Source organism: Balearica regulorum, chromosome 2, assembly GCF_011004875.1.
Source record: "Balearica regulorum gibbericeps isolate bBalReg1 chromosome 2, bBalReg1.pri, whole genome shotgun sequence".
NCBI lineage: Eukaryota > Metazoa > Chordata > Aves > Gruiformes > Gruidae > Balearica > Balearica regulorum.
In genome coordinates, this window is record NC_046185.1 from 87,331,242 (window position 1) to 87,345,314 (window position 14,073).

At 37.4% G+C, this 14,073-nt stretch overlaps 1 protein-coding gene across 3 annotated transcripts in view; it reads right to left on the reverse strand.

Annotated features, from left to right (window-relative positions):
- The window catches only part of CDH10 (cadherin 10), a 111,225-nt gene that overhangs the window by 40,917 nt on the left and 56,235 nt on the right, over positions 1–14,073 (reverse strand). The window lies entirely within an intron of this gene.

A 14,073-nucleotide genomic window follows, 5' to 3' on the forward strand; every position in this document is an offset into this window, starting at 1 on the left:
CTGAAAAGGAAGAAAAATAAGAGCATTTTATTTAGAAGTAATGAAAAGGTGTGGGTCGTCTTTTTTTTAAAATAATTGTTATGTATTAAAACATTCTGCGTACAATGAACATGTTTAATACCAACAAAACAAAGTAACTTTCAGTCACCATTGACTGGCACTCATGGTGTCATACGGAAGCATTTGTTTCCTAACTGAGCTCCAAGAATCTTTTAACTAGCCTGTTGTGGCAGATTTTAGTTTTGCAGCAACACCTGTTCGCTGCTAAGAAACCTTTGCACTGCAATTCTTAAAGAAGATTTTTATGTTAATGCTGACCTTTCCCTTCCTTGAAGAGATCCTATTAAAAATTCACAACCTGCTGTGCAAGTTGTAAATTCACTAAGCAGATGAAGAACACGGCAGAATACATGACAATTAAGGAAAACAGAACAACTGGTTCCATGTCATACTAATTTTTTTGAAAAAAAAGAAAAATCATATTATTTATATTTCTCCTAAATTGCAGAACATGTCATTTTAAGTCATTATCATTTTCACTCCATCAACTAATATAAATAGCCTAAAGGAAAGAAAGAAATTTGTTAAGCATTCAATATTGATTTAATACCTATTGTGTAATAAAAAGCTTAACTTCATCTATTAATGATCTGTAGTACTGGCTGACGTTAGTACATCCATAACCAAAAAAAAATACTCAATTATGTTGCTTTGTTCAGTATAGTAATGTAGTTGGCTCATTTGATCTTTTGGATGCACTTACCATAATTTCTTTCATCTCCTTGTTGGAAAGTTCCTTCCAACCATTGATTTCATAATTAACTGAAAGAATCTAGCGTTCAGATTTATTTTCACCATGAAATGTATATATTTTTTTTAATTTTGGGTTCAGCAGAAGGATCAAATCAAGTAGAAGCTCCGATTACATAAATGAAGTGCAAATATAAAGACTTTTTAAAAAATCAGGCTCCAAAAAGATCAGAATGCTCCAAAGAGTTTAAGACAGAACCAGTGCATTTTTATTCTAAAAATAGTCATTTGAACACACATTAACAACATCCATTAGAACTGCAGTAAGTTAGTCACGTGTAGGTTTTTTGTTAATTTAAGCTCACATTTCAGATCATGAAAAACATTATTGTGGTGGGGTGACCCTGGCTGGGGGTCAGGTGCCCACCAGAGCCCCTCTGTCACTGCCCTTGTTCACTAGACAGGGGAGAAAAAGTATAACAAAAAGCTTGTCGGTCGAGATAAGGACAGGGAGAGATCACTCACTAATTATCGTCACGAGCAAAACAGACTGAACTTAGAGAGGGAATTCATCTTATTTATTACTAAGCAAAACAGAGTAGAGGAATGAGAAATAAAATCAAATCTTAAAACACCTCCCCCCACCCCTCCCATCTTCCCGGGCTCAGCTTCACTCCCGGCTTCAACCTCTGCCCCCCTTACCCACACAGGTGGATGGGGAATGGGGGGTTACGGTCAGTTCATCACACGTTGTTTCTGCCGCTTCTTCATCCTCAGGGGGAGGACTCCTCACACTCTTCCCCTGTTCCAGCGTGGAGTCCCTCTCATGGGAGACAGTCCTTCACAAACTTAACCCACATGAGTCCTTCCCACAGGCCACAGTTCTTCACGAACTGCTCCAGCGTGAGTCTCTCCCACGGGGTGCAGACATTCAGGAGCAGACTGCTCCAGCATGGGTCCCCCACGGGGTCACAAGTCCTGTCAGCAAACCTGCTCTGCCGTGGGCTCCTCTCTCCATGGGACCACAGGTCCTGACAGGAACTTGCTCCAGCGTGGGCTTCCCATGGGGTCACAGCCTCCTTCGGGTGCCTCCACCTGCTCTGCCGTGGGGTCCTCCACAGGCTGCAGGTGGAATCGCTACACCCCCTCATCCTCCCTCCATGGGCTGCAGGGGGACAGCCTGCTTCACCATGGTCTTCACCAGGGGCTGCAGGGGATCTCTGCTCTGGGGCCTGGAGCACCTCCTGCCCCTCCTTCTGCACTGACCTGGGTGTCTGCAGAGTTTCTTACATCTTCTCACTCCTCTCTCCAGCTGCAAAAGCTCTAACTGTTTTTTTCCCTTCTTAAATATGTTATCACAGAGGCGCTGATGGGCTTGGCCTTGGCCAGCGGTGGGTCCATCTTGGAGCTGGCTGGCATTGGCTCTGTCAGACACAGGGGAAGCTTCCGGCAGCTTCTCACAGAAGCCACCCCTGTAGCCCCCCCCCTACCAAAACCTTGCCATGCCAACCCAACACAATTATACACATAGCTTAGTATAAATATCCCTCTTCACACGCAGTCACAGAAATATTTCTCTTTTTTGTCTATGGTGCCCTTATATCGTCTTCCATAGCATCCATTTTAAGTCAGTATCAGAGGTAGCATATTCAACTGTTTGGGTTTTGAATGTGGCTTTACCTGCTTTTTGTGTTGAAACCAAACATAAAGAGTAGACTGGTAGGATAATCTGAAATCAAACAGTAAAATACTCTGCCATGAAACACATTCAAACACTGAATGTTTCCCACACACTTGCAATATGTGGAACAGAAGGAGTTCATGTGGAATCTTGGATCAAAGCCTTTGTGGTAGAAATTTAGAAAACTGTCATTGTTCTGAACTTTGATTTTCCATATAAAGGTTTTCCTATTTTCTTTCATTTCAGAAATAAACCTTGAGAAACACTGGAAATATTTATCAAAGAATGACAAATTAAATTTTGCTTACACTACGTATGTGCATGTTGACTTTACAAAATACACATTTTCTTACTACTTTCTTTATTTAATTCCATAATAGATAAAGAAATAGGAAGCTCCACCAAACACGAAGAGTAGGAAAGTAGATGTTAAGAGAAATCTTTTGCAAATAAACCCTATTCTTTTCCTTCTGTTTCTCTTGCTGACTTCAAACTGAAGGTTTCAAGCCATTCTCACTCCCCTTTTGGGGAACGAATTTTTACTGTGAACTCTAATCCCTCATGCTCCTCTCTTGATGGCCCATTAAAGTCATGACCTTTCACCCTTCTAAGTAACATTCTTTTTAGGAGACTGGGCAGTATCTTACAGGCTGTGGCCCATTTTGTAATGTAATTTAGTGTAACTAGTCCTCAAAAGCCTTTTAAGTGTTTTATTCTCCAGGTCTTCCTAGGATACCACCTCATCTTCAAAAACATTTTGGTCCCAAGAGCTCACTGATGGTCCATGACCACTAGATACAATATTTTCATGGCAGAGTGATGAAGAGCAGTTATAGGAGGCTGCTCTTCCTTAGACTTGTGCACTAAAGATACAAAATAAAGGGCTTTTAGAGCAAGAAAGATTAGGGGGGTGGGGGCGGAGGGGAACCTTTAAATGGGCACACTGCAATTTTCCCATATGCTTTCCAAAGCCAGATCTGGTATTATAAATTCTTACAAAACTTGACAATCGTACATTGAGGCTGCAGTGCCTGTTCTTTAACTCAGAAATTAGTTAGCAGAGTCTGGCAAAATCCATTTGAGTAAATTCTCTATCTCCAGAATAGCATAATGCCATGCAAACAGTTCCCAGGAATAGTATCTGGCCAAATTTAACTCACAAATCATGCATGGAAATTGTTTTGGAGAGCGATATTTAGCAAAAGCACACCAGGAACTTGTAAAATTATTTAGCAATCCCAACAATCGCATTCTGGTGCCTGAGAATGTTGCCTGGCACAAGAAGCACAAACACAGTGTAGTGAACAGAACTAAATCAGAAAATGAAGTAAACGCCTACACTACAAAATATAAAGCTTTTGAACAGCTATATTTAGATCCAATTCAGGAAGTAAACATCTTTTAACATACTTATTTGTCTAGTATGTGAGGTACTTCCAATGTTGATGGTTTTCAATTCCTTCTCCTGTAGCTATGTGTGTGTCAAATGTTATTACTAAGCTGATTTGGAAGTGAAAAATACCCTTTTTACACCACGCACAAAATCATTAACCTCTTACCTCCACCAAATTCAAACTTTATAGTTTTTTTCCCACCTATATTAGACAAAAGATTGGAAAGGGAGCTGAATATAAGATTTTGAGACATCCACATAAAAGTTTTTCCAGAACTGATAGTTGTACTTCAGAGTAGCATATTTGTAAGGATTACCAATCTGCATAGTTTAGAACACTTTAAGCTATAACACTCTGCATTTTCTAAAAAATGTTAATAATTTCACTTTGAATTGGTAATCCAATTTAAATTTTATGTATACGTACAACAGTCCATGGTTATTGTAGAAAAACTTCAAATTCAGAATGACATTTCAGAAGGTCTTCTTGGGTGATAAGAAAATTCAAAGCTATAGATACAATGAACGAGGCTTCCAGACATAATTAAAGGAGTGAAAATATGTATTATATATGCAAGAAAAGAGAATACCGCTCATATAATTTTCTTAGCTCTTTATTTCAATCCAGATGTTATTAGATGATGGCTAAAGACCGCCCTATGTTCTTGACAGCCTTGAACACTGAATCTTACCCAGGTCTGAAATGCATGAGCAGTGTGTCAATCAGCGCTGCAAAGTTTTGTCACTTTATTCTAGTATTAAAAAAAGTTCTGTGAAATATTTCTCTGCTACTTTTAGTATAAAGTGTTTCCTATAGTTATTTTGGCTAATGGGCATCTGTGATTCATGTCAGCCAAGCTGAGAAATGGAGACATCTGTTTCACTTAGCAATTTTATTGCATAAAATGATCAGCTGTGAAGAAGTGGTTTTGTTTTCATATCTGTCACTGATATTTTGCAAACTCTTGTTTCAGTGAATTTCTTGCTGTTCTTCCACAGAAAATACTTCTCTTTTCAACTGTCAGTGGTATATGTACTTTATATATAATTTTTCTCACAGTATAGAAAATCAGAATGCCTGTTGGTTTTATTTGATATAGCCTCATTTCGTCATATAGTAATTGCAATTACTGTGAAAGAGAATTTTACATATTTGATCATCTATCTAAACTGGTTGAACAAACTTTTAAGATTTCATATAAATTAAAAAGGAAGTTATTGCTAAATGGAAGATAATTAATACTTAAAGAGGGTAACAAAATAGAGTGTTATGTGAATACTTAAAAAAAGAAAATGAGTTACCAATCCAAGACAAAGAGAAAAACAGGTTTTAAAAGATTATTTTTTCCAGTTACAATAAAACCAGAATTAATTAAAATATATTACCTTGTTCTTCCATGCAACCATAAATAAAATGAGTTAATGAAAAGATGTCACAATCAAATTCAGCTCAATATATTTTTAGATCTGTAAAAGAACTTTGTAAAACATCTCTCAGAAGACTTTAGATGAACAGCATAATAGTTCTACTTTAAAAATTACTTGAAAATTTCAATGCGGGAATTCTATGTTAATTGACTTCCAAATAAAAAACTGCCAATTACAGGAGTGTGGGTTTTCTCCACCCTGCCCCCCAAGCCCTAAGAATTCCACCCAACTCTGAAATCTACTAATTGATATAAAGGTCATGGACTTCTTTTCTAATAGCATACAAAGCGTTTATCCTCTTTTCTTCAAAAAGCCATGAGATGCTACTGTGAAAAACAGACAGCAGATTAGGTTAGTCAGATCCATTATATCATACAAACTACTTCTGGAATTTGAAATTATTTACAACAATACCAGACAAAGACTTTAAGATTTGTCACACATATTTCTATTTGAATTTCAGATTCAGAAGTCCCTCTATGCATTTTCAGTGACTGGTATTCAGATACCTAGAAACCAGAATATGACTATATTAACAAACCAGCCTTTAGTTTGAATTCTTACCGTAGGCATTAAAACAGTTCAAGTTGGTTTTTTTAATCTTAATTTAATATGCTATGATGTATAGGAGATTTTCCATTACAGTTTATAGTTTCTTGTAATCTTTACCGAATACAGATTATTTCAATATTACCTCACTAAACACCTTTTTACTCTCCTACTTTATAATAGCCATTTGTATTTGTATAATCTAGAAAATGTTTTTTGTACTTTCTTCTGCAATGTATTTGTCAAAATTTCAATTTAATCCAAGCATTGCAGTAACAATGAAACCTCAGTACACTCCTGAATTACTCTGTCTTTTAGATTTTATTCAAATAAGTCCTGAATTTCTCCTAATTCTGAGGACAAATTTCAGGGCAAATTGTAGCCTATTAGCTCTTTTCCAAGTAATGATATTAGCCATGTGATGCCAAAATACACCTGTGGAAGCATTCGTAATTTCACTTTAAGTTTTCTGCAGCACATATTATAATATTAGCACCTTCACTGGATACTTTGTAGAATAATAATGATAGTCTCTCTAAACATAATCACAACAGTGGCCACATTTGGTCTGAAATCAGCAGAGAATAATTGATATAGAATTCCCACATTGGAGATATTTATTTTAAGCATCATGAACTGCACTATTAAATGACGCAGTTTTCAGACTAGCTCATGTCCTGTGCGGTACTCAGTTGCCAGATTTAACTGTCATGGCTTTGAGCCAAATTTCACTTACCAAACTGATTCACTTATTTCAATTTATCCTTAAGGTAACATTTAAAGCAACTCTTTTCAGTGATGCAAGCATTTGCACTAAGTTTTAATGAGACATGTCACACATTTAATTTTCTCACTCAGTTATACTGTCAGTTCACCAGTCCTGTGCTATTGTGTGTTATTTAAAAGAGGAGACAGGTGGAAAGGAAAAAGGCACATTTTAAAAAGAAAATTTTGTGAAGCTCAGAAAGATAAAGGGAGAGCAAACTGAAATGGAAGTATAACAAGTAATGCAAGATGAGGAGTGCTCTGAAATTCTTTTGCTTGCTTAGAAGAAGCAACAAATAGAAATTAAAAACTCCAGTCTGCAGTGCATTTTCAGATTATATTAGTTTACTTTAACTTGATTCATTATCCAGATGAAAGATAAGAATCATTGTTACCATTTCTATTGAGAAAGATTACAATATTTTCTTGCTGTTCAAGATTTTTGTTTGTTTGGACTGATGTTTTAAAATGGTAAGAGATAAATTAAAATTAATAATATTTTTAGGGTTCTTTTACACATCCCTGGTGAAGCAATGTCTATCACAGGATTAGAAATACTGTTTTCCCAGCTCCCTACAGTCGTCACAACAAGTGATACCATCTGCAAGATTCTCAGTTTCTGCAAAGTAATCATACAGCAAAGGTATTTTTTCATCACTAGACTTGCATTTTTTTCTCCATTATTGTAGCTTATTCTAAAAGGAAGATTCACAATCCGGAGAAGGTAGATGGTCCTGTCACTGACAAAATCTTCTAGGATTTCAGCTGAGAAAGACAGTTTCTTTTTTTATGACACATCATATGAACAGCAGAGGGTCTTATATAGATGCACTGAGTCAATGTGCCAATAACCAATCTCCCTCCTCAAGCCAAGGTCTTTAGCTGATGTTCAGAGAGCTAGAAGAAAGTTTCAGCTTCATTAGATTGTTGCAGCTTCCACTCCAGAAGACACACAAGCATTGAGCTAACATGAGCTAGAGACTAATTGAATTTCATACACGAAAGAGTTCTTACATGAGTCCATATGCATGTTCTCTTCCAATTTTAATGTAATAAATACAGTCTCTTCATCAGGTGAAGACAGAAAGTAGAGAACTATCACTGAAACTGAAGCGCCCTTACTTTCTGGCAGCTTGGCCTAATACCTTCTTCAGGTGACTGGGTGTGAATAGGCAGAAGGGAATTCTTGTGTTAAAGGGAAAAAAATAATCCTATGTCTGCTGTTCAGGTTTCCATTCATTAAAAAAGTGGACTAAACAAAGAAACATTATTTGGTCCTACCCCTACTCAGCTTCATGTGGCACAAGCCTGTATTCCTACTTCCATGAGTAATCTCTGTACACTAATCTATGATCTCAGGATGGAAATGTGTCTGATAAGATTCTCTTCAGAATTGTTTTGTTGTTTTTTTTAACATACATTTTATGTTTTATGTTGTTTGGCTGATTTTGAATGAAAATAAAAATCTTTACTAAATATTGTGTAAAGGATTAAGTAGTTTCCAGAACAATCTCTCTGTTCCACCAAGGAATAGCCTAGGAAGTCTAATATGCTAAAACACTACAGATCTTTCATTTACTGAATTCAGAACAGCTTTGATGTATTTGAAAGTTTTGGGTTTTCTTTGTTTAGTTTGGGGGTTTTTGAAATGAAAAGTCACCACCAGTCCTCGTGCCCTCTGCATTAATGACAACAAAGAGGTAATTAAGAAGAAATTTTAGGGTTGGGTTTTTTTTTGTTAAGAATAATTTTTTTATTATACCTTATATATGTTTTCCTGAAGTACCCTAGTTATTAACAAAATAGCCATTAAAACAGCATTAGTTTTTATATGTCCTAATGTACAATTTGCACTATACATAAAAAGCATTCAATTTTTTTAAACAAATTCAGAACACTATTAAGAATAGTGATGCTTAGTTCAATTCATCTACTGTTGGAGGCCGTTTAAAAACACGTTAAACAAGATTGTCTCTGTTTCCATCTGAAATCACTGTAACGTAAATTGGTAAGAGCTGTGAAGATTTTCTACCTTTATTATGTGTGCATTTTCTCCTCATGAATATTCTAAAGTATATGTATCTTTGGAAGAGGTATTTTAGGGGCAACAACAAATATACCACAGAGAACTGAATAGTAATGTCTGTCAACCCAGGTAGTGGAAAATGTCAGACAAGGTGGAGGGTATATATCATCATTAAGGAATAAAAAATATTAAGAGGATATTTTAATAATCTCCAAAACAGTGATATCCATAATAATATAGTATTCTTGTTAAATTTAATCCCAAGAAAGGGAAGAGAGTGAAAGAGAGAGAGTAGGCATATTTTTCATATGTCTCAGGAAACTACTGATGAATCTGAACTAATGCTATAACTAATAATATAAGATTTTGAACAATGAGGGACAAAGATGTCTTGGGTCAATCTTGGCTTCATTTTATATCACTGTGAGATCAGTGGGGCTATTCATGTAATAAATGCATAGTCCAGGAGAAATGTATCATTGTCTTATAACCCTATAGGAGTAGTCAAAGAATTAAAGGTAGATCTGTGAGAGAAGAGAGGTGAAATATGTATAAACCATTAAATGCAACTCATATTTTTATTTGCCTGTCAAATTTGTATCTCCTTTTAGTAAATTACAAAATCCATTATTCTAGAGAATAGTATTCACAAGAAATATCCTATTTATATACCAACTACTAAGTAAAGAAGTTATAATTTAAATCTTATACACAATTACATTACAGAACAATTGAAGTTGGAATGGACCTCTGTAGGTCATCTTGTCCAACCCACCCCTGCTCAAGCAGGGCCATCTAGAGTCAGTGGTCCAGGACCATGTCTAGACAGCTTCTGAGTATCTTCAAGGATGTAGACTCCACAGCCTCTCTGCGCAACCTGTGCCAGTGCTCAGTCACCTTCACAGGATAAAAGTGTTTCCTGATTTTTCAGAGGGAACCTCCTGCATTTCAGTTTGTACCCATTGCCTCTCGTCCTGTCACTGGGCACCACTGAAAAAAGCCTGGCTCTGTCCTCTTCGCACGCTCTCTTCAGGTATTTATATACATCGATAAGATCCCCCCGAGTCTTCTCTCCTGCAAGGTAAAGAGTTCCAGTTCTCTCAACCTTACCTCATATGTGAGGTCGTCCAGTCCCTTAATCATCCTTGTGACCCTTCCCTGGACTGTCTCCAGTATGTCTATGTCTCTGTTGTACTGGGGTACCCAGAACTGGACCCAGCACTCCAGGGGTGGCCTCAGCAGTGTTGAGCAGAGTGGCAGGATCCCCTCCCTTTATCTGCTAACAGTACTTTGCCTAATGCGGCACAGGATATCATGAGCCACCTTTGCAGCAAGGGCGCATTGCTGGCTCATGTTCAACCTGGTGTCCAACAGAACCACCAGGTCCTTTTCTGCCAAGCTGCTTTCCAGTTGGTCAGCCTCCAGCATATACTGGTGCCTGGGGCTGTTCCTCCCCAGATTCAGGACTTTGCACTTCACCTTGCTGAACTTCATGAGCTTCCTGGCAGCCCATTTCTCCAGCCTGTTGAAGGTCCCTCCAGCATATGAGCACTCCTCCCAGTTTGGTGTCAGCAGAAAACTGTGTGGGGATACACTCTGCCCCATCATCCAGATCATTAATGAAGATGTTACACAAGACTGCACCCAATATTGATCACTGGGAATACACCACTAGCTATGGGCCTCCCACTAGACTTTGCACCGCTGATAGCACCCTCCAGATCTGGTCATGAAGCCAGTTTTCAGTCCACCTCAAAGTCTGCTCATCCAGCCTAAACATCAACAGTTTATGGGAGACAGTGTCAAAGACCTTACTGAAGTCCAGGCAGACAATATCCATTGCTTTCCCTTCAACTTCCAGGCCAGTAGCTTCATCACAGGATGTTCTCAAGTTGGTCAAGCATGATTTCCCCATGGTGAAGCCATGCTGACTATTTCTGATAATTTTCTTGTCCTTCATGTGCCTGGAAATGGTTTCCAGGATTAGCTGCTCCATCATCATTTCCAGGGATTGAGGTGAGGCTGACTGGCCTGTAGTTCCCTAGGTCCTCCTTCTTGTCATTCTTGAAGATAGGGGTGGTATTTGCTTCCTGTCAGTCTTTGGGTACTTCTCTCACTCACCATGATCAGTCAAAGATTATCAAGAGTGGCCTTGTAATGAATTCGCCAGCTTCCTCAGTACTCATGGGTGCACCCAGTCCCTGAGGAGAGCTGCTCCGGTTCTGGCCCGACCCGCAGCAGAGTGGCAGATCTTGGCACACAGGGGGTTGTCCTGAGGAAGGGAAACACCAGAGGAGCAGAGAGACTCGCCATGAGCCAGCAGCTCTCCCAGGAGCCACTGATGAAACCCGGGTGTTAGCAGAGCAATGGCAGCCACTCCCATGCCTATAAAAAGCAGCCTAGGGAGCCCTACTGACCTGGAGCACTGCGAACAGAGCGGGGTGGCGCAGGTGTGGCGCATCAGCCAGGCCCGTGGCACAACAGTTCGCGTGGTAGTTCACGTGGGAGGGTGTGCAGGGAGGGCTTAGTCAGCTGACAAGCTCAACAGGTGACTTCCATAATCCCAACAAGATCACAGCCCTACAACTGTATTCAAATGTCCAACTCGTCTTTATTCTTCATACAGTGTGCATTAGTATACAGGCACTTAAAAGGGAAATCCCAGCATGTTGAGTTCCCAGAGAGGGTTTGGGGGATTTGTCTACAATGATGCCTTGTAGACACCTTGTAGGCACCTAAGTTACATAGGGAATTACAATTACATAGGGAAGTTTAACTGAATTTAATTGTGTTTGTATTAAGACTGGGTAGGTATAATTAAAATTTAAATAAAAACTTCTCCTAGCAAAGCAGCATATTTTATTTCTCTATCAGACTGTAAGATACCAAAATAACCAGATTTGGATATAAATCTTGGCACAAGTCATACAGAGCATTACATGTTATGTGCGTATACATACAAGACAGCATCATCAACCCAGTGACCTGTATTCCTCAGCTACTTTTACTGGAGACAGAAAGCCTAACCTGATCTTCGCTGCTACAAATTAAGAACTGTAGTCCATAATAATTACTTTCCTTTGCAATGTTAATTGCTGTTTTCAAAAACGTGTTCTGTGTACTACATCACTGATGAAAAATTATTTCTAACTTATGTGAATTCTGGTAATCAGCTGATAGGCCAAGTCAATATTTCCATAAAGCTTCTATGACATTTGCCAGCATTTGTAAAACATCAGAAGCATTCTTTAACCAATCTCCCTTTTCCTAATTTCCAATAAAATATACTATGTTAGTTATGCTGTTGGGTGTTTGGGTTTTCTTTGTGTGTGTTTAAAAAAAAAAAATAAAAATTCTCCTTGTCTTGACACAAATTACTGCTTTACCATTTATACCAAAAACCTCTATTCTTTTTGTTTTGTCTATAGAACCACAGAGAGCTTTTGCACTCTCTTTTCCAGAATTAGGCCCAGTTTCATGAAACTTGAGTTCTTACCTTGTGCACCATTAGCTCCTACTTTCTTCTTTTGGCAGTAAAAAGAATTCTACACTATTCCTAGAAAACTTCCTAATTCTCTTTTATCGTACACAGTCTTACGTGCACTTGAAATAGTATTCCTTGCTCCTTCAATGACTTTTTGTTTTCTATAGCACATCATTATCCCTTCCTAGCAAATACATCAGTATTACTGAAATCTCTACCATTATTCTTAAATGATAGGCCTTGATTAATCCTATGCAGCTCTTTTCAGTGTCACACCACTCAGTAGTCCTCTAGCTATTACATTTATTTTACTTGGCTTTTACTAGAAAACATGCCACTTTTGACACAGAGAATGGTCTGTCACATAACCTGACCTAACTAAAGAGATAATTAAGCAACAGTTTCCTTATCTTCTAACTGTATTATTTATATAGTAGACTCATTATCCTTTTTGAACAACCTAAGACATCCTTCTGATTGCTAAAGGTATTTCTAAATCCTCTCAGGAATCCTCTGTGGAGCTGGCATCCTCAGTCGCATCTCCGTGTAAAAATGTGGCCATGTTCCTGCACCGTAGCTCTTATAAGTGACAGAATTAAAAAAAAGGAAAAAAAAAAAAAAGAAAAAAAAAAGGAATGGAGAGTTCTGTGAAATTTTGCAAGTAAAAAAATGAAAATCAATTTACTAAAGTCCTGTATCTTTCCTGGCTCTGTTCCCTCATAGACATATTTATCTGCTATTTGGCTATACCCATTTAGCCTCTGCTGAAGCTCATGTATTCTACTTGTCACATTAATATAGCATTTCACAAGTACCTCCACTTCGTTAAAAGTTTTCCTAAATTTTAGTAACATGGCCTGGAACACTACAGCACCCTATCTGTTTTGGTTTCCTGCTTCAAAATGGATTGTTTTGTGACATTTCTTTAAACTCCTACTCTTTAAAACATAAAATTTATATAGAACTCTCATTTTTTTCATCCTGTTTACTTCACCTCTTACACAACTGCATTAGTTATTTTTCTCACTGTCAACATTTAAAATATCAATATAATTTTTATCATTTAGTATTAAGCTAAAAAATTTATATCCATGATTTCTAGGTAGTAATAGTTGTTAATTATTATATTCACTCCAAAATAATATTCTTTAAATATTTCTACTTCCTAAAGATCCCATTTATAGTGGTATTAGCAATCATAAACATGGAGACTCAGCAATTTTAATTTATGAATACTTTACATCAAATGTCATACCTCAAAAAAGGATATGCAAAAGTTCTTGTTAGAAGATGGGATTCTTAATATAGAAGGAAGAAATCTTTATTACTAGTTTATGTCTCTGCATATCAAGTGTAATTTATTCTACTAATCATTATATTGTAGCATATGTACTTCTAAATTATATGTAATAACAAAAAATACTAAAACTTTTTAGGAAGAAAACCTAGAAAAGCATTTCCATAATATAAATCACTTTCTAAACAAATGGGAGGGAAGACAGATTGCTTCTTTACTCATCTGGTTTTGGATGAGGAAGAGACAAAGTATTCTGCATGATCATCTCTTCTATATCATGCAGCCACTTTACAAAGTACTCAGAATGTCAGTCTTCCAAGTTCTTCTGCAAAGTAGGTTTTTTTTGTTTTGTTTTGGTGTTGTTGGGGGGGTTTTTTTGCCACCATAGTTCCACCCTAAAATATTTCAAATCATCAAGTCCAACCTCTATTTCCAACCTTGTTGTCTTAATAAATGTCATTTGCTTGAGGATTATTTAAAAAGGACAACCATTCATTGGGCAATAAAAATAAATCAGAAGTCAGCAAAATATTGACATCGAAGGACAGTATGATTACCCTGAACTTTACATCAAGAGTAAATTTAATATGTTCATGTCTTCCCACCACTGCTTTGAGATATATATGTAGGCAAGTTGAAAGGAAATGCAGGCTCAAAGGAATAAAATAGAAGTTCAAAAGCAGAGAGAGCACTTTACCTA